This window comes from Pieris napi, chromosome 22 (genome assembly GCF_905475465.1).
Source record: "Pieris napi chromosome 22, ilPieNapi1.2, whole genome shotgun sequence".
NCBI classification, from domain to species: Eukaryota; Metazoa; Arthropoda; class Insecta; order Lepidoptera; family Pieridae; genus Pieris; species Pieris napi.
In genome coordinates, this window is record NC_062255.1 from 10,070,896 (window position 1) to 10,096,498 (window position 25,603).

General features: G+C 34.3%; 1 protein-coding gene and 1 long non-coding RNA gene across 2 annotated transcripts in view; both read left to right on the forward strand.

Annotated features, from left to right (window-relative positions):
• Positions 1-25,603, forward strand: part of LOC125060736 (bone morphogenetic protein receptor type-1B) — a 111,689-nt gene that overhangs the window by 13,391 nt on the left and 72,695 nt on the right. The window lies entirely within an intron of this gene.
• LOC125060738 lies at positions 15,747-16,585 on the forward strand. Its single transcript, XR_007118914.1, has 2 exons — positions 15,747-16,023; positions 16,222-16,585. It is a non-coding gene; the product is annotated as an uncharacterized LOC125060738 (long non-coding RNA).

Below are 25,603 nucleotides of genomic sequence, written 5' to 3' on the forward strand. Positions count from 1 at the left end.
TTTTTATTTAACACCTGCGCCCAGTAATCTGTATTCGACGATCTCCCGAACGCTTAACTCTTTTTGGGCGTGTTTTTGTGTCGGAACCGAACGATATATTGCGTTGGTGTTTTGTCCGCCCCAAAGTGTCGTTTAATTTTACTTGCTGCTCCGTTGACAATCGATTATCATCGGCCTTGATTAAATTTCTGTTTGAGATGAGAATTTTCGTTTCTGGATTGTTATTGTCGAGTTTTATTTTCTTGGCGCGAATCGCTTGGGACGTTTCCAATTACATATTTTGAGTTTTATTATTTTACTAGATGGCTTAGTAAACAGCTTGAATTTATACGACGTTCTTTTTGTCATTATTTTAACTCCATACAGAATTAGTTCGTACATAATTTATGACACAATGTTCAAGATAAGAGTAGGTTAAGGTATATTTTAATTGGGTGTTGTTCCAAATTTATCTATCCATAAATTAGAAATACGCAGCGTTGAAGGCGACGCTTGGAAGTAATTTGCCACTGGCTCGTGCACGAACGGCCGGCGCCGGCGCAGCTGACCTTGTTATCGCGGGGCACATTCGCGAAAACAAGAGTTAAATAAATTAATTATAAGGAGGTCCTAACTTGGGCGGCGGAATGTCGATTACGGAAATAATATTTTTAGTGTAGCAACAAGTGTTTTAAGTACCGATTCGTAAAACAACTATTCTTTATTATAGTATCTTGTAAGAATAAACTCATAATAGGTACAGAAATGTCTTGTTTTATGAATGTACTGTTTACGATGATAATAAATATTATACTACTTTATCATTATTTTAAATACTCATTAACCCTAAGCCTTTACTTTTTCAAATTTGAGTTTAGTTTCAGTTACTTGTAATTTTTTGTTTTTTTTTTTGTTTATTATTGATGTACTTCTTGTATATCCTCAGAAGGTATTTTTTTATATTAGGGTTTCTTAGGAATAAATCGCTTGTTAACCCTTGTCGTTACCTAATCACTATTTCACATTCACATTTTTATATGTATAGTTAAGATTACTAAGTGTAAATAAATAAATAATCAAATTGAAGAAGCAATCTTCTAAAGTAAGCTAAAGCCAGTACAAACACTGAGACAGATTCTAAGATAAAAAGCCTAGCAAAACAGAATTCCACAGCAGATAGCTCCTAAGAAGATAGATAGAAGGCATTATTCTAGCGGGCTTAGCGGTTGCCGGGTGACCTCTTTCATTAATATAGATACTTTTAGAAAAGAGAAAACACATAAACATTTCTTGTACTCGTTTCTATTTATTGATAGCGAAAATGGCAATTTTTCTAATGTAATTGCGGCCTCAATCCTTATCTCGGTCTGGATTTAATTAATTATTGTAATTTAGTTTTATTATTCTAGACCACGGTGATTACGTGAGTGTCGTATAAACGGATCTTTGGTACTTGTTTCAATTTGTTTTAAAGCTTACGGATTTATACAAGCAATACATTCTGGCATTGTGAGTGTCCATGGGCGGCGGTATCAAATAACATCAGATGAGCCTTCTGCCCCTTTTGACCCCTGTTATATAAAAAAACATTAACACCGTGTTGGGACTGTGTAAGATATAGTAATGAGACAGTGCGATAAATTGTATTCTAGACGATAAGTATTGCCTCGCGTAATAGACAAGGGTGTATCAAACGATATTCGAAATACCTCTCAATACGCGACGATTTTATTATCTATATAACGGGGCAAACGGGCAGTAGGCTCATCTGATGTTAAGTACGTTGTACGAAGGCTCGCAAGTACGTTGCCGGACTTTAACGCGGCGAGTGATTAGCCTCCTGTGCTTGACGCCGTCCACTTTTTGGGTCTAAGACAAGCCGGTTTCCTCACGATGTTTTCCTTTGATTTTGAGAAAATGTTAAAATAGAAAAAAGTCTATTGGTGAGTAGGGTAGCCAACGATCGAACATACGACCTGAGGGATGAAAGTCGCACGCTCAAGACGCTAGACCAACACTGCTCAATACCTAGTTCATATTAAATAGAAATACCCATTGAATAAACAATTTGTTCCTAAAAACCCTAATAGATGGATCAAATTTAATATTTCAAAGTTGCTTCACAATGGGAGCAATAAAAACGAAATGACCATCCGAATTCAGATAAACGGAGCGGCTACTGTTAAATTATAAAATTACGGTTCGAAGGTTTTCGATGCTCTAATGTGAGGGTACGCTGACAATATGAGAAAATTGATCCAGTGATAGATATCATTTGGATTATTATAGTTATTATAATGAAGCTTTTGCTACTATGAAGCTTTTAGGGAACAAAACTTGAATATGCGAGTTATGTGATTAATCACTGATTTAATAGTGACTAGTTGGCGAATGAAGATGGCGACACCAGCCTGTATTCCTTTGTACTTTTTATTATGTTGCGTAGCTTCAGCGTGCGAATCCCGTGCCTGAGATTGTAGATTCTATCCCCGGCTGTGCACCAATGGACTTTCTGTCTATGTGCATTGTGCGCGTTTAACATTCGTACGAAGGAAAACATCGTGAGGGAACCGGCTTGCCTTGGACCCAAAATGTGGACGGCAAGCACAGGAGGCAGATCACCTACTTGCCTATTAGATTGACAAATGATCATGAAGCAAATATAATGCTGAGGTCCCGACCTTTTTTAGACCTATATGTTGTAGCGCCACTGTTTTTTTTTCTGCAAGGAATCAAGCTATATTTTACAATTTACTCTTGGTATGAATTTGTACGAAACAATATTATTTTATTCATATAATTCAATCCTTGTCATTCATATACTTTTTGTACGAATTGTAATTAAACGATTTCATAGATTTTGTTGCAACGCGCACAGTTTTTACAAAGCAATGAGTAGAATGACATTACCATCGCGTTATGGTTACAGACCGCATCTACCTGTGACCGTAGACCCGTAATTGGTATTCCGATCCCGTATCGAATTATAAAATAAAATCTCAGACTAAAAAAATGCGAGTGGCGCCTGCCCCGAGACTCGCCCGTGTCCGTAACTCGAGGTAGTAAGGTACCTTTTTATTAAGTCTATAAATCAAATATGAACGTGTGTGTTTTTACACTAATATACATAATTATCAAAACGAATGATATATGGCCCTTTGCGATTGCTATTTTCCGTATTCATTAGTATCTTGGCGTTTAAAAAAGTTGTGGTGCCATCTTATAAACCATGCATTTAAAGTAAGACTCAGAAACGAGACTTAGTGCCAAGTGTGAATCCCGTATCTCACCATAAAGGCCGATTTACATTATCTTAGTGTTTAGGAGAGTGCTTTAGTACAACTTGAAAGGCAAGTTCTTTAGCTTAGCGTTTACTAAAGCAAGTAGCGTTTACATGTTTCAACTAAAGTACCACCCTAAAGCACTCTCCTAAACACTAAGATAATGTAAATCGGCCTTAAGTCTGACCTGTTAGAGACGTATTGGATATTGTTTAACTTCAAGTTGAGTTGAAAGAAACCCACTCCCAAAACAGTTTCATTAACTAAAAATGTTTTGTCTATTTTCTTCATAGCTTGTTAGAAATAGGCCATTGATAAGATAACAGTGTAATTAGACTGTTTTATTTATTATGAGTAAGAGATACATCAAACTCAAACTCAAAATAACTTTATTCATATAGGTAACCGAGTACACTTATGAACGTCAACAGAATAGATGTTAAATTGATTCTAAATTTACATTTCCTACCAGTTCGCAAGTCAAAGGCGTAGAGCGGACAAGAAGAATTGGCAAGAAACTCTCCGCCACGCTTTAATCGCCAAGTTTTGAGTCATACAAATTGTTTGAACTGGAGCAAATGAATCCCAATGATTTGAATAATTTTAATAATCTTCAAATTTATAAAAAAGCTTTATTGATTAATTTACGTTTAACGAGAGTTTTGAATTTGTTCCGTGATATTTATCTAATTTCGCTTGGGAGTTTGTTTTAAAAACAAATACAACTTCCATAGGAGTGGTTTATCTTCTAAAGCCTATGGAGCCATCCAACGTAACTTTTTTGTTAGGAATTTTAATTGGTTATTATTATTATATGGACTAATCAAATGCCATTAATAAATAGATAAAAGTATTATTTTCCTTATCAAAATAAATTGTTAAGTATATCTGTTTAACTGAAGCCGTTATCCGATGAACAAGAGTTAATTCCGCAAATATATTTAACGTTTGCCCTTAAAACCTAAACTTAATTAGCAGAGTATTAAAGGTGAATTATTCAAGGTATTTGTGCCTTTCGATTTGCCGTGTCGCATTTTAGGGCCACTGACCACAAGTGCCGCGAATTCTTGTGTCAAGTAATTTTAAATATAGGTGAATTTACCGCTTTAAGGAATTTGGTTTCCGTGTTTGAGTGCCGAGTTTTTTTTTTAAATGTTACAGCCGTCGCAGGAAGACTGATTATTCATTAAAATAAAACACTCCTAATTTATTCTTATTCTTCGTAGTCATTACTGAAGGTTTTGCCTGTCTAGCCCTAACCCATACGTCGACTCGATCCCTCCATACTACACCTCAGGTTGTCGTAGAGCACAAGTCTTAATTTGGTCAGATCAACGGATAGGCGATTGACCCCGACTTCTGCTACCACTCCTCCCTACCATTACCAATTTTAACCAGCTGCCCACTGAAGTATTTCCGAACCAATTCGACTTAGAGTCCTTCAAGAAAAGAGCGTACCAATTCTTAAAAGGCCGGCAATGCTTACGCGAGCTCTCCGGCATTAAGAGTGTCCATGGGCGGCGCTATCACTTAACATCAGATGAGCCTCCTGCCCGTTTGGCCCCTGTTCTATAAAAAAAAAGAAAAGAAAATTATCTCCTGGTAATATGGCCAAAGTAGCTAAGCGACTGTTTGTTAAAAAACGGTCAAAATGTCTCTTTGTCGTAAAATTGCTTTTAACTCTATTCAAAGTATCAACATCTAGCATTAGAATTAATGAAGAGAGAGAAGACAATAACAAAACATCTTCCAACAATTGTAACACAAATTTACGGATAAAATTTAATGTATACTTTTATACAAAGTTCATCACGATATTTATCTAATTAATAGCTACCTGCTTCAACATAAAATTTAATTGCCGATTAACTGAGCATCCCAAGCTTGAAGAAACTGCAATCAATTATTACGTTATAAAATTATTGTTTCGCTAATTCGTCGGCAGAATCAAAGGTATTTTAATAAACTTAAGACAATCATACTTCTTTTAAAATTGTTATTATAATATATTGGTTTAATAGCATAGGAAGGAATTGTTCACTTCAGTCCACAGGCCGTAGAAAAAGCCTGTTCTACTAGTCCCAGACCCTTTTATCAACTAGATTATCGTTAACTTTATAGTAAGCCTTTTTACACAGCTTTTCTTTAATACATTTCTTCAATTTTTTACAAGGCAGAGATTAAAGAGCCACTGGGATTTTATTAAAGAAGAGTATCCCTTTTCCCAAAAAAGAATAACTTACTTTAGATAGTCTAGTACGGGGAAATTGCAGCCTGCGTTTGTTCCTAGTATTAACATTGAGCGTATGTTCTATTATAGTAAACTTATCACTATTTTTACAAAAATAAATACAGTCTAACTACACTTTATTAATTGCATGGAACTGTCACGTATCCCCTGGAACCCTTGTTTAAAAGTGTAAAAAATATGATACCTTTTTAATTTTCATAATTATTATAGTCAGTAGGGTAATTACTATACGTGTCGGGTAAATTTTCTATTGTTATAGTTTAAATACATAATTCATTATACCCTACCCATTTTTTGCGTTAATCTAACAGGCATACTGTGTCATTCATTTTTTTCCTAAGGATTAATAATTAAGAACGGTTCAACTGAGCTAAGAATATTAATGCCCGATTAGTTAGTTTAATTTAAACGTAGGGTCTTTGAGCTTCCGGTTAGAGTTGTGGTAAACTTGTATAAATCCTTACTTAACAGCTTAAGTAACCGTTAATTCTTAATTAACGACTTAGTGTACTACTGTAAGCGCCCTTTTTAATTCATGCCCAGATTTAAAACGATTTTGAATATAAATTTTATGATGCAATCATGAATCTTATTTGAATAAGGTGCATTCAATTTGAATGCATAAAACAGCATTTTAAATTCGTGTTGTTCCTAGATCAACTATCTGTGGCCCATTATTTTTTTAAAGTAAAAAAAAAAAGTTTTATATTGGTTTAATGTCAAAGATTATTTTTGTTTTTAATAGGGATAGTTTATCTGTCAGGAAATGGAAATCATGCTATTATTATCACATTCCAAATACAATTTAATTTCACTAAAATAAACTAGATGGCGCTACACGTGAAATGAAACGTTATACGCAAGATGTTTTCATTACATTATGTTTGTTATATATATAACATAGAAAACTCACATATATTATAAGTGACAAATAATTTTACATCTGTTATAAAATTTTGCATTTTACAGCAAGATTATTGAAAATTTAAAAGGCTTAATTCATAAATTCCTTTTCGTAGTACGAACCAGAGTCATTGAAGGTCTCCTTTTTTTCCCTTTTTATCCTTTTAATTATACAGTATTTCTGTATTACTACAACGAAGTGTAAATCAATATAAATAATAAACGAATATAACATTTCGACGAAAGCATACCTATGTATGAGTTATATGAAGGATGCATGAATGTCGTGATTGACGTTAGATCACTTCCAAAGCTACGTGGGTTGCTAATGCCCTCTCGAATACAATATAAATGTATCGATATCACTGGCATGCCACTTTGTGTAGTTTTAATGGAGAATTTGATTTCAAATCTATTTTAATAGCTCAATGCTTTTTGCTTTGTAATATTTGGACCGCATCGGTTTCATCTAATCTTTGCGATTTGCAAGCATGTAATAATAATCACCTGATATGTTTTTTTAATATATATTTCTAGTGGCTAATCTCCTACTAGGTATAACTTATATAAGCAGTGATGGACTAGTGGCTTCAGCGTGCGACTCTCCAGGGTTCGATCCCCGGCTGTGCACCAATCGAATTTATATGTACATTTATACGTACGGTGAAGGAATACATGAGGAAACCGGATTTAAACCCAAAAGTCAACGGCGTGTGTTGTGTAGGTTGACCTACTTGCTTATTAGAAATGATCTTGGAACAGATACAGATCTTGAGGCCCAGACATAAATGGTTGTAACGCCATTGGTATTATCTTTAGCGCATATATACAGTGTTCGTAAATAATAATAGTATTACGTATTTTTTTTTATATAATAGGGGGGCAAACGTGCTTGCGGGACGACCAAAAAGGGCAGCCCATTTTTAGTGGGTGCGTTGCCGGCCTTTGTGTATTTCTGTTAAAAACTCATTGTATTATATTGATAGCAAGTTTTAGAACGTTGTCTCTTAAATTGTTTTTTTAAAACTGTTTGACTTAAAAGTATCTTAGCACCACACAGAAATATTGTGTGTTAGCAAGCCCTGTTGGAATCTCCCGGTCAACTGTAAATGAAAAAAGCAAATTTTTAGGGCAAAAATGTCAAAGTGAAGTCGGTTAAAAAGGCACTCATATTTATTTAAGAAGCTTATTTAATGTTTTACGATACCGCTAAACATCTAAAACTTAATGTATACTAAAGGTTTATAATTTAAAATATATTAGATCTCATAAATCAGATTAATATAATAGATGGAATTTGTTATGGACAGGATTACCCGAGTTCAGACTGTCATGATTTGTCCTTTAGCTTACCTTCGAGAACGCTCGGTATACAATATGAATTATTAATTTGTTAAATTGTTTGACGTTTTGAAAACAAGTATGAACACACAATACAAGTTGTAAGTTACAATTTGACATAAATAATTGATTTTTTAACTCGACAAATGCTTTAAAAATGTTTAGAAGAATAAATTTTGAAGAATTTGTATTTTTTATTTATAGTTTTTGTTAAATTTGACTTCTACAGTACTAAAGACCTTTCCAGCCTGGCAATATATAACCAACAATCTAGGTCTGGGCCCCAGATTTCTTTATCTGTTTCATGATAATTTGTTTGTTTTAATAGGCAAGTAGATGATCAGCCTGTGCCTCCACAAGCCGTCGACTTTGGGTCTAAGCCCTAAGGCGTGCTGGTTTCCGAACGCCGTTTTCCTTCACCGTACGAGCGAGTGGTGTGCACCAATGGTCTTACCATTGTGCATTAAGGGATCGAACCTTCGAAATCAGGGAGGAGAGTCGCACGGAGGAACCATTAGGCAACACTTCTCTTACTGTATCTAAAAAGAATAAAAAAAAAGTTGTTTATGTTATAATGTTTTATGTTGTTCCCTGTCTATACAGTTTTTCGGTAAGAGTTTCTGCCCTGAATGTAGTTTAGCTTCAACATAAAGACACAACGGTGGAGTAGTAGTCAGAAGTGATTAGAACATTTAAGATGATAGCAATATAAATATATAGCAGTTATAAAATCGTGGGCTCAACTTTACTGTTAACATTATTCCTGTAGGAATAAAACTCGTTCAAACAGCGGTGTTAAAATTTTGTGGGCGTTTATGATGATATCGTGATGCCAGATTTCCATTTGTAGGTGTTAAATTTATTATTTATTAGTGATAGAGGAGTCTATAGTGGGGCTTAGTGTGAAAACGTAGAGTGATCCGTATTTTTTTTATAGAACAAAGGGCAATAGGCTGGCTCACCTAATGATAAGTGATACCGTCACTCATGGACAATCAATGCAAATGGTTTGCGAGTGCGTTGCTGGCTTTTGATATATTATATAATGTTTCTGTTGGATTTATGCTAGTAGCATTTTAATAAAACTCTTAACGGTTATTAAATATATGGACACTTAATTCCAGAGGGTTCGCAAATGCGTTGCCAGCTTTTTAACCGGCTTTCCGTTTTCTCAGGAATCAGTAGTGTGTATATTTAATTTTTTAACATCCCGAATAGATTTGTATTATGTTCTTTGTGCTATGAGATATTACCATATTAACAAATTTTCATCCAAGTCAATCTTCATTTGTACGTCTGTCAGTCATAATGAGTGACGTGAGGCGCCAGTTTGGTAAGATCATGGATCATTCTATTTAGTTTGGGTTAAAAGTGGTTTTAAGATTAAGCGTTTAATAACAATGTAATGTACAATACCGAACGCAATATCATTTACTTGGGTACCTCCCAAATCTTTTACACACTAAAGGGTTTTTAACTTCTTTCTAGTTGTTAATATTTTTGTTTTTCGTCTTGATATATAGAGATTGTGGTGATTATTTCGCATGGTTTTCAAACTCAAAATATCTTTATTCATATAGGTAAACAAGTACACTTATAAATCGTCAAAAAGAAGTTAAATTAATAGTAAATTTAAATTTACTACCAGTTCGCAAGTCAAGGGCGTATAGCAGGTAAGAAGAACTGGCAAGAAACTTTCCGCCACTCTTTATCAAGTATTGTCATACAAATTGTTTAAACTGGAGCAAATCAATCCCAAGGATTAGGATCGTTTAAGTATTCGTCAAATTTATAAAAAGCTTAAGTTATTAATTTATGTTTAATGAGGGCTTTGAATTTATTAAGCGATAATTTTCATCTATTATCTAAAAATTCTCCTACTTGTAACGATTGTAAAATATGAAGTCTAGATGTCGAGAGTCAAAGGTGGGTATCACCTGTCTTCGATTTGACACATACCTATTCACAATTAAACAAGTTGCAGTTTCATCTTTTGTTATATATTCTCAGAATGGCTTCTCGTAAATATTATAAAGAAACTAGCTGACCCGGCAAACGTTTATTTTAACATACAACATTTTTTTAGTGCAATAAAAATAACTATCTACAATAATAACAAATAGGGGTAGATCGTAGAGGGGTGAAAATTAAGGGTTGTATGCTTGTATCATAAAAAAATATTTTTTTTTTGGGGTGAACACCACTTATCACTTAGGGATTTGAAAGATAGGTATAGTAGCCGATTCTCACACTTACTGAATATGCATAAAAATTTTCACAAGAATCGGTCAAGCCGTTTCGCAGGAGTATGGGAACGAACATTGTGACACGAGAATTTTATATATTAGATTACTTGGTTGTTTGATTTATTTTAAAAAATTACGTTAAAATCTTGTTTGTTTGAACCAAAAATATAACATAAATTTTATTAGAAACATGTAAACTTGAAATGAAAGTTAGTGTGGGCGTAACGTCCACTCTAAACAAACCGTGGACACGTTGTAAATTAAAAAATTTAATGTACATTCAACTACAAAAGTTGATATTGATTAAATGTCAAATCTACACGACCGATTATTTGGGGTCATTTATTATCTTGTTAGGTCTTGTCCTCAGATTTCTGTTTGTGCTTCATGATCTAAAAAGCAAGTATGTTTTCCTTCACCGTTCGAGCGAATGTTAAATGTGCATATAGACAAAAAGTCCATTGCTATATAGCCAGGGATCGTACCTACGACCTCAAGGATGAGAGTCGCACGCTAAAGCCTCTAGGCTTACACTTTTTTTTATAGAACAGGGGGCAAACGGGCAGGAGACTCACCTGGTTTTAAGTGATACCGCCGCCCATAGACACTCTCAATGCCAGAGGGCTCGCGAATGCCTTGCCGGTCTTTTAAGATTTGGTACGCACTTTTCTCGAAGACTGCTTTACTCGAGAAAAGTCTCATACAATTTAAAAGTGAGGGCGATAAATATAATTTATGATCGATACATCAGCGCCGTTTTTATTATATGAAGTTTTAGATTTAACGTCGTGACTGTACCTTAGTTACGGTTGAATAACGATCGCCGAGGCTCGGAAAGTCTCAAAGGGCCTTCATTACTGACCCGACTCCGAACCGAATCCTTTCGTTAGAGGTCTATTGTAACAAAAACTTCGTTTATTTATCACCTCAATACATCGTTAACTAAGGTGACAATAGGTGGTATGGTAATGCAGGTTTTGCGTTTATTCTTTACCAGAGAATGATTCTTTAACTAACGCATTGTATTCTGACCGACGGATTTAATTCAATATTCTATAAATCTTATTGACGTATTGGTTTTTTGCTTTCTTTACTCGCGTTCTTCAGATCTTCTTGCATTCCCCCCTATCTTCGGCCTTAGCGACATTAACTTGGTCGGCCTCGAAGTGTTGTGTTTTCCACTTTACTGGTAACCACAACCTTGGGATCCTTTGTACTTGTCTGAGAATTGACAAATGGGTTTTTTTTAAACTTTCATTTTATCGTATCTTGTACTGAATGTTTGTTATACATTAGTTTAATTTCGGTTTGTGTCAAAGTATTTTGAATGTGATCTTACATAACTTGCTTTTAAAAATAATTTATAACTTAATTTAACTCTCCTTAAATTAAGTAATTGTCATTTAACGTTAACTTTCTATCATAAAATGTAATCGTCGGTGAATGTCATTAAAAATTCACCGGTGTATCTGAATTGGATTATTTAAATTAGCTTAAAGAGCTTTTAGATGACGGTATCATCAAAGCCCAGGATTATCTTTAGTTGACAGCTTACAAAATCTTTTTAATTAGTAGGAAGCTTCCAAACCACAATCGTTTGATTACTCCCACACTTATTGAGATCGCTCCTTTTGCGTTTTTATCTTTTTATTGACCTGTTAGCTTTAAATCTGATTTATATGGTTATTAATTTTGTAAAGTAAGTGTAGTATGTTAATTGCGAAACCAGTGTATTAGTGCCATTTCTTTTACTAATAACTACTTAAGATGTCATATGGAACATGGTGTAATGGTTGCAGCTCCTTACAAACATTGTGTAAAACAAAAACCTTAGCGATTAAAAAGATTGGTGGAGAGTTTATTGCCAGTTCTTCCGTTGATTTGATAACTGGCTGTAAATGTAAAATGAGAAGCATTATATATATTTATATATTGACGTTCATAAGTGTACATTGTGTTACCTAAATTAATAAATGATTATTGAATTGAATGATCAGTAAAAATTATTTTCCTAAAATTCACTGTTTTATCAAGAAACCAGTTAGTATATGTAATATGTATTGACATTTTATTTATAGGTCAATACATATTACATAACAATAACCTGCTTTAACAGGAGTTCTAAATAACTCCTGTTAAAGCAGGTTATTTATAGCAGAACTAAAAGAAGCAAAACTAAAAGAGCGTACCAATTCTTGAAAGGCTGGCAACGCACTTGCGAGCCTACTGGCAGTGTGAGTGTCCATGGGCATCGGTATCACTTAACATCAGGTGAGCCTCCTGCCCGTTTGCCTCCTATTACATAAAAAAAACTAAAAATCTTGCTTTATATTTAGGTACTTATAAACAAATATCTATGGTATAGTTTACTCCCATTAATCTAGGGTCCTTGAAAATGAAAAGATGTGAAATTGACAAAGATCATCATGAAATTATTAAAGAAATCTGGGTTGCAGACCTAAAAATTTTTTTAGCACCACTAGTATTTTATAGCTTGTATATTACGATACGACTAAAGGTATTAAGAGTTCTGTGAATAACGTTCGAAGTGGAATTTGTATTTATTCGTTTTGCTTAGTTCTTAGTAAATTGTAATATATCACTTTGTTGCTTGGGTAATTTTGTTGAACCATGATCGATTTATTCTCTTCGAGTAATTTCATTTTGTGTTTGTGTTTAGGTTTTGAAATGGTTTAGTTAATATTTTTGCTAGTGGCAACATTTTTTAAGAGCTTGAGAGATTTTTCATATTGATACAAAGCTGCAGTTACTTGACCTATTTCTTTCATTAGAGAGCTTTTTTTAAAAAATTGTGTGAAAATAAAGTAGCTAATACTTTATTTTAATATATATTACCTAGCGTACCTAACCTCTATATAAAAATAAGATATAATTATGGTGAACAGTGACCTAAAAACAATGCATCTGCATTTGCATCTACATCTACCGCATTTAGTATGGAGAGTATTTAGAGGCAACTCCTTCGGATTAATACCTGTAGCTGAGTTTCATCATCGGACGTCGAGGCAGAATACAAAATTCCACCTGGATCACCTCGACGTCCGTCGTTTCACAACTGCGTTTCTTAAGACAGCTTTTGCGCGCTATGTGGAACCAGCTCCCACTGAAGTATTTCCGAACCGTTAGACTTAGGGTCTTTCAAGAAAAGTGCGTATCAATTCTCAAAAGGCCGGCAACGCACTCGCGAGCCTGGCATTGAGAGTGCAGCGGTATCACTTAATATCAGGTGAGCCTCCTGTCCCTTTTGCCCCTATTCTTTAAAAAAAAAAAACTCCACTTAATAGATAGAACAATAGTAGAAATAATAATAGATAGATGTTTTTTATTCTCTTAATTATTTCCTTTAAGCAGAGAGCCATGAATAATTGCCAAAAATAATATTAAACACTTAATTTCACAATATGAAAACGATTTACGATGATTATTACGTAGTGATATCTTTCTGGCAATTACAACTACCTCATTCGTTATTATTAAATGAGAACCAGTGTAATCTGTCATAAAACGCGTGATCCAGTTATTTATATGTTGGTGGATTTACTGGTGAGGAAGCCTATGCGCATCCGTTTCGAGTTTGGACAGAAATACTCAGTCGCTAGATTCCACACTGTCTCGGTCGACGAACTTGCAATTCCTATATTAAAAATCTTCTCTTGAACTTCTAAGGGTAAGATTCAGTGACGATACTAACACAACCAACGACTTTGACTCTTGTACGTAACATTTCTTGCATTTTTACATATGGGGCCGTTTTCGTTTTCAAGCATAGTCAATGTGTGGGTTATATGTGTAAAATAGTAAATAATAACTGTTTACGTAATCAAAAACAAAAAAATACTTACGATGCGTTTTCACTGCCGCGCCAAAGATTAATAAAACATATGAATCAGTGCTATAACAATGTATGTATATCCTTTCTATAAGTATAAGATATTTTCATAAGTATCTGATTGTCCTAATTTTAACATTGTGATGTTTGAGAGCAAAAATAAAATAAAATCCAAATAAAACATAGTAAATTGTAAGAGTTAAATGTCTCTAGGCCTCATTAAAATTGAGATTAACCCTTTCGATTACATTTCCCGTTCCCAAATTCCATTCTCGTATCATACATTATGTTGATTCTAATTTTCGATTCTGATCGTCAAGTGCTATAACCATTTATCGTGATACATCATTAGTCCGTTTCATTCCAACTCGAGCGCGTCGCTTAAGTGAGAAAGGGAGGCAACAGGTGTTTGGGTCAATGGTTGCAAGGATGGTGTGAAGTCCTGTGGCTTCCAATTATTCTGACGGCGGTGGTCGGCGGGCAGGCGCCTTGCCCCCTATCGCGGTTGGCCATCGATAAACCGGTCCGTTTTTCGTTTATGTGTCTCGGCATCTCGGATTTAATCTGATGGTAATAAAAACAAATGTTTTTTAAAAGTATTCACGATTTTACTTTCCTATACTGTAGGGTCAAAAAGGCGTCAGGCGAGTGATTAATATTTATAACTTGAGTAACTCGCCGCTAGGCTTGTTATTACGCGTATTAAGATACGTTAGCGGATAATTACTAAGGTACCCGGTATTGATGTCGTATTAACGCTATAAATGAAATTTTATAGCAAAAAGCTAGTGCAAGTTTTATATCCACTTTCTTTAATTATTTTGATAAGCCATTAGCCATTTCCTGTTGATTATTATAGGATTCTTTGTTTTTATAAAAACTTATGTTTGTGCGGAGATATTTAAACGAACATTTGTTACTTGTAGAACACGTGCCATCGCGTACTATATGTCGGGAAGACATGTTTGTACTATAGTATATTAATCTCTTATGTATTTAAAATATAACGATTTCCATTACTTATGTCCTACAATTTCATACGATATATCATGTGTGTGCTGTGCCTTATATTTCTATGGTTACGACGCCGTAAGTTTTCTTCATCTGAGGGTAATAATTATAGAAACTATGTGCACGCAGCCACTATTATTACCAACTAGTTCCATAACGTTAAGTAATATTATCCACGTTTCTAGCTTTTTATCTAAAACTTATCATTTGCATCGCACGACTCCGGGCCGTGACTTGTGGTTTATTAAGTATTTTTATTCCCACACGAGTGAACGGTACAGACTTTGCAAAGTTTTGGTGGGTCGCACATTAAAATTCTACCGACTGATGTACTTCTCTCTGAGCAGTGTTGGCCTAGTGGTTTGGGACTCTCACACCTGAGGTCGTAGGCTCGATCCCCGGCTGTGCACCAATGGACTTTCTATGTGCGCATTTAACATTTGCTCGAACGGTGAAGGAAAACATTATAAGACATGTCTTAGACCCCAAAAGTCGACGGCGGCTGGAGGCTGAACACTTACTTGCCTATTAGATTGACAAATGATCTTGAAACAGATTCAGAAATCTGAGGCCAAGACCTAAAGAGTTTGTAGCGCCACTGATTTATTTATTTTTATGTACTTCTATATTTTGATTGCAATTTTGGATTACACCCTGTAAAGTGTTGCAAAAAACATACGAAATTAAAGTTTTTTAAAGTAATTTGTATGTCTAACCAGACTGGGGTGATTGACACTCTCAGACTCAGAGTCTAATTACGAAAATTACGTAATACATTGATGCATATATGTGTGATAAAAATATAATTAAAATAAATATACATAAAAGTTCCCTGTATGAAGAACTATAAATTCTATCTATTTATAATATTTCTGTTTATAGTGTGACCCGGTTCGGTCCGTGAGATAATCGCAAACGGTAGTGTCCGAGCACGTAGCTGGTGCCTTATTAGGATGACGACATTTTTTACCATGAAACAAGACATCGAATGGATCGTTTACCGAGAACGATTTAAAGCTGCTTTTTCCAACATTTTTATATTGATACAAAGACAGTTACATTTGCAAAGGAGTACGGACATTGAATGTTTAATTTTTACGTAGAAAGCGCAGATCGCAAGATCGCAATCTCATTTTGGCGGGTTTTGAGAAATTTGGAAAGGTACGCGTAATTTTTATTGATTATTCTCGATAAAATTATATTTAACTAGCGAGATGGAGTAACTGCAAACTTTAGTCGGGCAAGGGGTAATAGACGTTAAAAGAGATTCGTAGATAGACTTCGGAATGAGTGTATACCTAGTCTTTGTTAATATTGCATTCATTTCATCAAGTTTGTTTTGATTTTTTTATTGGATAGGTGTCCAACGTGACGCCCAAAAGGGTCATCAAGTCACCAAATCAAGTCATCGCAGCCCATCCACATGAGTGCGTTGCCGGCCTTTTGAGAGAGGAGTTTACGGTTTCTTTAAAAAATTGGAGGTCGTATCTCCGAGGGAAAACCCCACAGTTCGCTAGTTTGCAAAAGAAAGTCCCTTGTAAAGGGAACAATGGAACACTTCCAACCAGCCATCAAGAATGCTCATGAAATATAAAGTTATAAGCAATGATAAAAATAAGATCAATACTGTGAATAACACACGATTTATGAATTCTGAAAATCTTTGTGTGAAACCATGTTCATATCTCTTGACGTTATATTTAAATGTTTTACGATTTATAAATCATTGTTAGGAAGAATAAGCGCCAGTCGAGACTGGTCATCGTTCAAACGACTCAAGTTTTTATAATTGATTGCAATAAATGGAGTCCTTTTATAATGATTGAAATATTCCATATATTTGATAATTATTGAATTATATACTGAATACGACATTATTTGGTACTAAATTAAATTATATATAACAACAATACAATATGTTTACAAAAAGGTTCAAACATTTAGGAAACTTGGAAAGATAATAGAATAAATACATATAAAATAGATATATATGTAATAATATAGAGAATAATAAAATTTAATACATGTTATTATAAGTAATTATATTTCTTTTAGATTGTTAATTATCTGTCATGTGTCAAAAATGACGTTTTATTTAATTGTTATATTGAGTTAGTTAGTCTGTGGTTAAAGACCCGAGTTTTGGATTGTCACTTGAATTTTTGTTAGAAGAATTTGAATTTTAGGTATATCAGAAAAGTCTTTTCAACCTTCATTTTTTTAGTGATTGAAGCGAAATGGCCAAGACAAAACATTTCACAGTATGAAAACGTAAAAGTATGAAGTCTAAAGTTTAGCTGCCCCATTTAGTGAGAGGTGCGTTCAGCTATTGATCCATCATCGCCATTAAGTGACTGGACAGATTTGACTAAGAAGTAAAATTTGTGTATGGCTAGTGGAGTTCGAACCTAAGCTCTTATGGAAATCTGATAACCAATGTATTTTACGTACCATTTTCATTGATCTATTGACAGTGTTAAAAAACTGTTTAGAGTTTGTTTCTTATGTTCTGAGAACAGCTAGTTGTTGGAAATTTGAGCTCAATATTTTTTTATCTTGTTTCCAATTCAGATATCAATATTTTATTCCTAAGATTAATTAAATGTTTAATAATTGTTATACAGTGTCAATTAAAATGATAATAAATCATTTAATGGAAAAAATTTACAATGGAATGTATTGTTTGTGTATGATAAGTGAACGTTTAAATGACTTCAAAATGGCGAATTTTGTTTAAAATCTGGTCACTTAGTGGGACATTACTGAGTTGTGTAATTGGTCAATGAAGGTGACGGCGGAAGACTGTTCGGTGTACAGTAATCCCCCTATAACGTGTTAGGACCGGACCGCGTTATAGAAAATCGCGTTGTATTCTCGTAAAACCGTTTTTTGACAATTAAAAAACCATGAATAGGAATTAAATAAAGTTATTTAGTTTAATTTTAAAACATAATTGAAACATGTGCAAAGGTACGCAAAACTAATTACGGACTTGACAAATTATTATAAATTTCACACTACAGAAATATAACTTGATAGGTTAGCGAAAATACTGCGTTCTTAATTGAGGCAACCCTAGTATAAAAGAAAAAACTAAAAAATAAAAGAGTATGCTTAGTACAAATCAACATTGAAAAATTATAGAATTACCAAACTTAATGTAAAATAATACAAAAAATAATGTAAAATAAACTAAAATCTAAACTCACGGATTCATGAATAACTTTTTTATTAATTATTATGTTGTCAATTTTCTAAGTAGTGGTACGCGTTCCACATATTACTTTTTAAATACCGCTACCCAGGTGATAAATGACTTTTGAAGTCTTATTACTGCCATTTTAGGTGAGCAATAAAGGCAGATAAGGCAGCCGGAAGTCACCAACAAATCGGACCCGTGCGGGTAGGGTTGTCAGAAATACAAGTTTTGGCACGTGGTCAATTTGAAAGGTGTTTTTCGTATATTAAAGATGTAATATAATCACGCATAATGTTAGTTAATTATTATATGTTAATATGTTATGTTATTATGCATAATGTTAGGTAAATAGTTAGGTTGTAATAATTCGACGAGACTTTATAAGACACCTTAGCTCTGATGCAGGCAAAAACATGTTTATTATAATAATATGATTAATATATTTTTTACTAATCATATTTTACACACACACGCACATAATAGAGTTCTGTACAAAAGAAATAAAATGGCACATTTTATGTAAAATATTTTGGATAATATTCCTAAAAAACTAAGTATATATTATGTTCGTTGACAGAATGAAAATTGCTTACTTTCCAGTGAATTGCGGAAAGTATATTATGTTGTCTTTCGGAGAATGTTGTAAGTAGGGTTGACAACCTTAGTTCCGAGGTTCTTATGAATTATCCAAGCGCTCGCGTGTTGGCGACTTGGCGGCGCCTGCGCAGGACACACGAGCACAGCTGTAAACACTGGAAGATAATAAGCAAAGACAGTCATTCTACTCGGTAATTTTCATATTCGAAGCACCGCCTAGGGCTCAGATAGACTCTCATTAAAAATATTCATGCCTTTTTCAAGGTTTACGGGGTTTTAAAGAAGCATGCATATGACCTTTATTAGTGCCAAAAAACATTTAGTTATTGTTTTGTATCGTACCTATAGAATTCCAGTTTTTTATTTTTATTTTTATAAATAGCTTCACGCAGAGCGTATTGCCACATAGAATTCCAGTTATTGAGTAACCAAAAGAGCAGTGTTGGCCTAGTGGCGTCAGCGTGCGACTCGTCCTTGAGATCGTGGGTTCGATTCCCGGCAATGCACTAATGGACTTTGTGCGTGCGCACGATGCAGGAAAATATCGTGAGGTAACCGGCTTGCCTTAGACGCAAAAAGTCGACGTGTCAAGCACAGGAGGTTGATCACCTACTTTCATATTAGATTGACAAATGATCATGAAACAGATGACAGAGAAATCCGAGGCCCTGACCTAAAAAGATTGTAACTCCATTGATTTTTTAATAGAACCATGGAGTCATGTCAAACATTTTAATTGTCATGTAAGTCAAACATTAATTACGTTCAGTTATTAATTAATATTCGTTTGATATGGGCGAATACGAATATTCGGTAAATATCTACTATACGGAAAATCTTCGTTGCATCACTAGTAATTAAATATCAGTATTTATTTTTGAAACTACCTTCACAATACAACGGAATAAGGAGAACGATATGCCGAAGATAGTCTGGCGGAAACGTAGGCTCATAAAGGGTGTAAATACCTAGAAATACAGAAAAAACAAACACGGTAGAATATAAACACGATACGTATCATTAGTTATGTCGGGATGCTCTTATATGGAGAAAGCATTCGCTATGGGCGAATAAGATTTTTTATTTTCTAGAGCACATTGCGTGCATATGTAACAATAATACATTTATTTTACAAGAACTAGCCATTTTAATACAAATACTTTTATATATAAACGCGAAATATTATATGTATAACAGTTCCAAGTGCACAACACCAATCGCGAGTCATTCGCAAATGTAAAAAAATCGTTTATATCCGTTAATAGAGTTTTACTTAAATGTATGCGACTAGCATAAATCTACACATTATAAACTATAATATATAATATATATCAAAAGCCGGTAACGTCGGGTCTTTCAAAGAGCTTATCAATTCTTAAAAGGCCGGCAACTCGCGAGTACTTTGGCATTGAGTGTCCATGGGCGGCGGTCGTATAGTCGCCCAGTTCTAAAAGAAAAACCGTGTGTACTTATGTACACGCGTTAGAAGTTATACTTCTTTGCTGTAACAAGATAAAAATCTTTTCAAAAATTTGATTCTACGTTTGTAGAAAATACGACACTAATAATAAAAAACTAAAATGTTGACTATAGCTAACTTCAGGGTGTCGGTTATTTGTGACGGTGTGCGCGAGCATCGTAAATATTTACTCTCATCATTTTTCCCTAACGCGCCAAAAGAAGGATAACTTCAAAAATGTTGAAATTTTATCGGCTTCCATTCTAGATACTCTTTTATTTAAGTGTGACGTGAACTATTTGGAGTGAACCCGTGCGACCAATACATTATTACGAACAGTATTCAGAGTACGTGAATGACGCTGGTCGCATAAATTCACTTCGAAGCCAATTAATGCTAGTTAAGGCAGTGGTGCATTTAAATGGGCATTGCGATTTATTGCGTTCCATATCAATAGGAAAAAGTATCTAGGAAACGACATTACTAGTGAGCTATTAGGGACACTAGTTTGTGAGAGCGCTTTTTTGTTTATATGTTCTATAATTAATATTGGGGGCAAACGGGTAGGAGGCTCACCTCACTCTTAATTTCAGAGGCCTCGCGAGTACTTTTTAAAATATGGTACCCTCTTTGAAGGACATGGATAATTGGTTCAGAAATACTTTAGTGGACAGCGGGTTCTGAAGCAGTTCATACTGAAGGCTTGATGATTCTGATGGATAGCGACTGATTGTCACTCAAAACACACAATGTACTTGCGACTTATAAACGTCAATAAATAAATAAATACATATTAAATGCTTCTAATTTTACATTGACTGCCATTTCTCTAAGGTAGAATTCTCCAAGAAAATATAATATCACAAATTTTACACACATACTCATCAATTATATAAAATCATAAAAATTTCATACTAGCGAGGGAAAAATTAAACAAGCAACCTTATGGTTGCTTGTTATCTTAAAAAATAAACTAAATAGAAACTTAAACGTCACTAAGAGCGTGATAAACAAAGTTACGGTAAGAAGGAAGATTATTGTAAAATATATCAATATTTACATCAATGTTAGCAATTAAGTTAAGTAAGAGCGAGATAGCCTATTCACTGGACCATTAAAAGTAGCAGATAAGCGAGCTGGGCACGAGGAGGCACGTATAGAAGTTAGTTCTAGTAACTCTAGGATAAAAGAGTGGTGGAGAGTTTATTGCTCTTCTCTTCCTTTCTACCATCTTGATTTGAGAACTGGCAGTAAATGTAAAATTAGAAGCAATATATTTATTTTTTGACGTTAATAAGTGTACATTGTTACCTATATGAATAGATGATTTTGAATTTTTTTTTGACTTACAAAGAAACGAAAAAGGAAAGGAAAATATGACCTTTGCTGTCAATGATTGGCATCCCTCTGCATAACTGTTAACTATACATGAGTAGTTCCAATCCCTTCATATTATGCAAGAAAACAATTCATGCTCCACTGAACATTACTTGGTGTGTGCGCGTCGAATGATCATAAAATCATAAAAGCGCTAGTTATGGCAATTACAACCTTAACAGAACATTATAAAGTTGATTATCCTTTAAAGGATCTTTCATTGCGGTCAGGTGTATGTAGATGAGATCGGGTTTCCGTAAACGGTATTGTATGAGGACTGGGTAATTGTATCTGTGACAACATTGTTGATGGACGTGACCCAGGGTTGATTGCCTGATTTTTTGATACGTGATATCATGATAATTGTTCTGATTGTTTTCAGTGTTAGTCTGCAACACTTGTGAATGTTATGAAAAGTCGTACAATAAGATTAAACTGACAGACATTGAAGACAAAACAATCTGCTGTGCTCTATCCTAAGCAGTAGTTTAGAATAGTGAATGTCCGCGCTAACCTCGACTGCATTCATCATCATCATCATCATCAAGGGCTTTACAGCCCCTTGTGGCTTTGTGTGTGTGGTATATTTCGCCATCGCATTCTGTTTCGTGCTTCTTGCGTCCAACTTCGAACCCCTATTGTTTTGAGGTCCTTGACAACTGCATACCACCAACGTAGCCTCGGTCTACCGGGTTTTTTTCTTTCTCTCACACTCCACCAGGTTGTGAGTTCAGTTAGGACCTTGGGGTATCTTCCGCCATTCGGTGCACATGTCCCAACCATTTGGGACTGCATTTTATGAATTGGACGATGTTGGCGTTGTCGAGTATTTTATAAAGTTCTTCATTGTAGCGAATACGCCAAACACCGTCGTCGCAAACAGGGCCAAAGACTTCTACGACGAATCTTCCGCTCGAAAATAAGCAGAGCAAGCTCGTCTTTCTTGTTAAGGGTCCAGGTTTCAGGACCATTAGTGAGCATTGGTCGTAGTAGAGTTTTGTACAGAAGAAGCTTGGTATTCTTTCTGAGAAGTCGCGATTGGAAATATTTACTATGGCCAAATGATTTGCTATCATGATGCGTCGACTGATCCCTCGGCTGGGATTATTATCACTGATCACCATGGAGCCCAAGTAAACAAACTCCTTACATTTTCCTTACACTGTACTGCATTCAAGCAAGTAAACAATATATGTAATCATATGTGCAGTACTCGCTAAAAATTGTGGCAATAATCTTATAGGGTTGTAAAATTGGACTGCTCACGCGTTGTACGTAGAGAATGTTTACACAGTTTTCTATTTGATGTCTCTTCAATGAACATATCGCAAGTCGAAGGTGATTAAGAGTACAATTGTACGATTTAGGTTAGGTTATCTCAGTATCGTGGCTGTAAATTATTTGTGTTCATTGATTATTCCGATCACTATGTCGCTTCGTGCCTTTTATCTTGCGAGAAAGTCGTTATGATCTATAATTGTCCATTAACTAATGTTTCTATGTTATTAAGAGTTCTTTATTAATGCTAGTACGTTATATTATCTATATTTCTTATGTAGTCGAAAGATTTTTTTTGTTTACAACAAATAAATAATATATATTTAAATATTACCTGTACTGGTAATATTTATTTTCAAAATTTAAAAAAAATTGTATAGGACAACCAAAACCGCTATAATTGTGGATTAATTAGGGTTTTTATGTTATTTAGAGTTCTTAATTAAGACTAGTAGTTACGTTTTATTATCTATATTTCTGAACTTAAAAGTAGTAATTGTATGTAATTTACTCAAAAAGTACAACGATTTAAAAAATACTTATACTGAAAATATATAATTACAAAAATAACAAAAATGTCCAGTCGTTAGACAACCAAGACAGAACTCAAGATAGCCCTTAAATGTGGAAAAACGTAACCTGAAGGTTCTAGGATTGATATCCAGGGAAATAGGTATTCATTGCTTCCAGGAGAAGGCTGATCACCTACTCCTTAAGAATATCTATAAATTGTAGATTAACCTATTCCAAGTTGCAGTTGTAGTCGAGTCATATGCTGTAACTACTGAGCCATAAAGAGAGCATTTTATTTTTCTCAGAATTCAACATCATTTTATTTTACTAAGCAAATAGAAAACTGTTTGTTTACCTTACGTATTCTTGATAAATACAATTATTTATGTATTCTATTTTTGCGTAATTAACGCATTATATATCTTGTATTTATTTCTTATGTATTGTAATTATGTATTATTATTTAATTAAATTGTACGTATGTAAGATCTCTGACATTTTGGAGATGTATTTTCCATACTTTGAAAAATAGATCTTTGAAATAATTTAAACTAATTTATGTTCTAAAAGCTGTTCACTTTTTTTTCTTGAAGCTTGAATATTCGGGCTCTCCAGGATTTGATGAACCAATGGATCTTTGGGATACATAGGTTTTGGTTATCTACCAAAAAATAAAAGCTTTTTTACCGAAGCGCTCAATTACAGTGCATTAATCAATGTCGTGTGTAGGTTTGCAAAAAAAATATTTCAAATCGTATATTTAGTAATACATAGTTTTAGTAGAACACTTTAATTAATGTGCATTGTTAACGTAGTACTATTTTCGTAATTCTTCTTGGAACTAACATGGATTCTTCAGTGGATGGCAGTAAATATCTTACAGTAAAAATTAAAGTTAACATTATTTCAGCGAACCCAAACAGCCAGAAAACAAAGTATAAACATCTTTAATTTTAAGTGTTGTAGATAAAATATTGTTTACTAAAAACTATGTAACATACAGATTAAATTGAAATTAAGCGGTAATTACAAAATTACTGTAAGCTTTAATTGATTTAATTAATTTTCCAAACATTAATTTTACCAATTAAGATGTTATCTCGAGATCATTAAAATAATCCAACGGGCTTATAATAAAACGTCTATTACTTTCCGCCCACAAATAGTTTTAGTAACGGAAACAGCAAAACGAGTAATGAAAGACAGTTTTTAATCAGGTTTTTCGTGTAAGTGTTGCTTCAGTTTCCAAGTCCTATCCCGAAGGTCGTAGGTTCAATCCCCAGCTGCACCAATGGACTGTCCACCTGCGCATATATATCAGCGCATAATACGGTGAAGGAATACATCGTAGGAAACTGATATGCCTTAGACATATGTCAGACACAGACTGATCAATGCCTATTAGAAAAAACAAACAATCACGTGACAGAAATCTGAGACCCAAACCTTATAGGTTGTAGCGCCACTGGCATTTTTATTAGTTTATGTAATTCCATTGCCCCAATATGGGGTATAGGGCGGGCATATATCTGCGTCTCTTTCGCAGACTTATACACAAATTTAAGATTTTTACGCAATTCTTCACTACTGATCTTTTACACTCAAAATGGTACAAGGAAGCGAAATTTATTATTAACAAGATACCCAAGATAGGAGAAAAGCAGTTATCTTGATCGCCGTTGGCTCTTAACGGTCATGTCAAAGGGCAAACGCGTGTGCCGATTTCGTTTATAATCGATTTCACAATGCGTTAATGAGATTATTATGATCAGTGCCATTTGGAACATTAGATTTTATCGTGGACCTATAACATCACAGCTCATTATAAATTTAGATGTGTTATTAAGCTTTCGAATATTTTGATAATTGTTTGTTATACTATAGTGACTTAACAAAATAAAGTGTTACTAAGTTTAGTATATTTTTACATATTAAGAGAGACTAGATCTATTCTTCTCTCAACTTCTCGCGTCATTTGGTCTATTTGGATTATATTATTGCACAACTCTGCGTTTTTGCTCTTACTCGGTTTTTCAATACCGTAGGGACTGTATGCCGTAGTCTTTTACTGATGGTCAAACAGGTAGCGAGAATCCAATCGGAGAGAGTGGACTTCTAAAGTTGAACTATGAATTATTCCAATGAACTTAAGCTAAATCTGGAAATGGACCCATGCGACCTGGATCTCAAACTTGACATAGAGATTAAGAACTGGGACTACACTCAAAGCCAGTCAGAGGGGCAGCGACTCAACTAAAACAACACAGTACCTAAAATCGGCCCTCACGGTTTGCGGCAACCCAAGGCAAACATCTTAT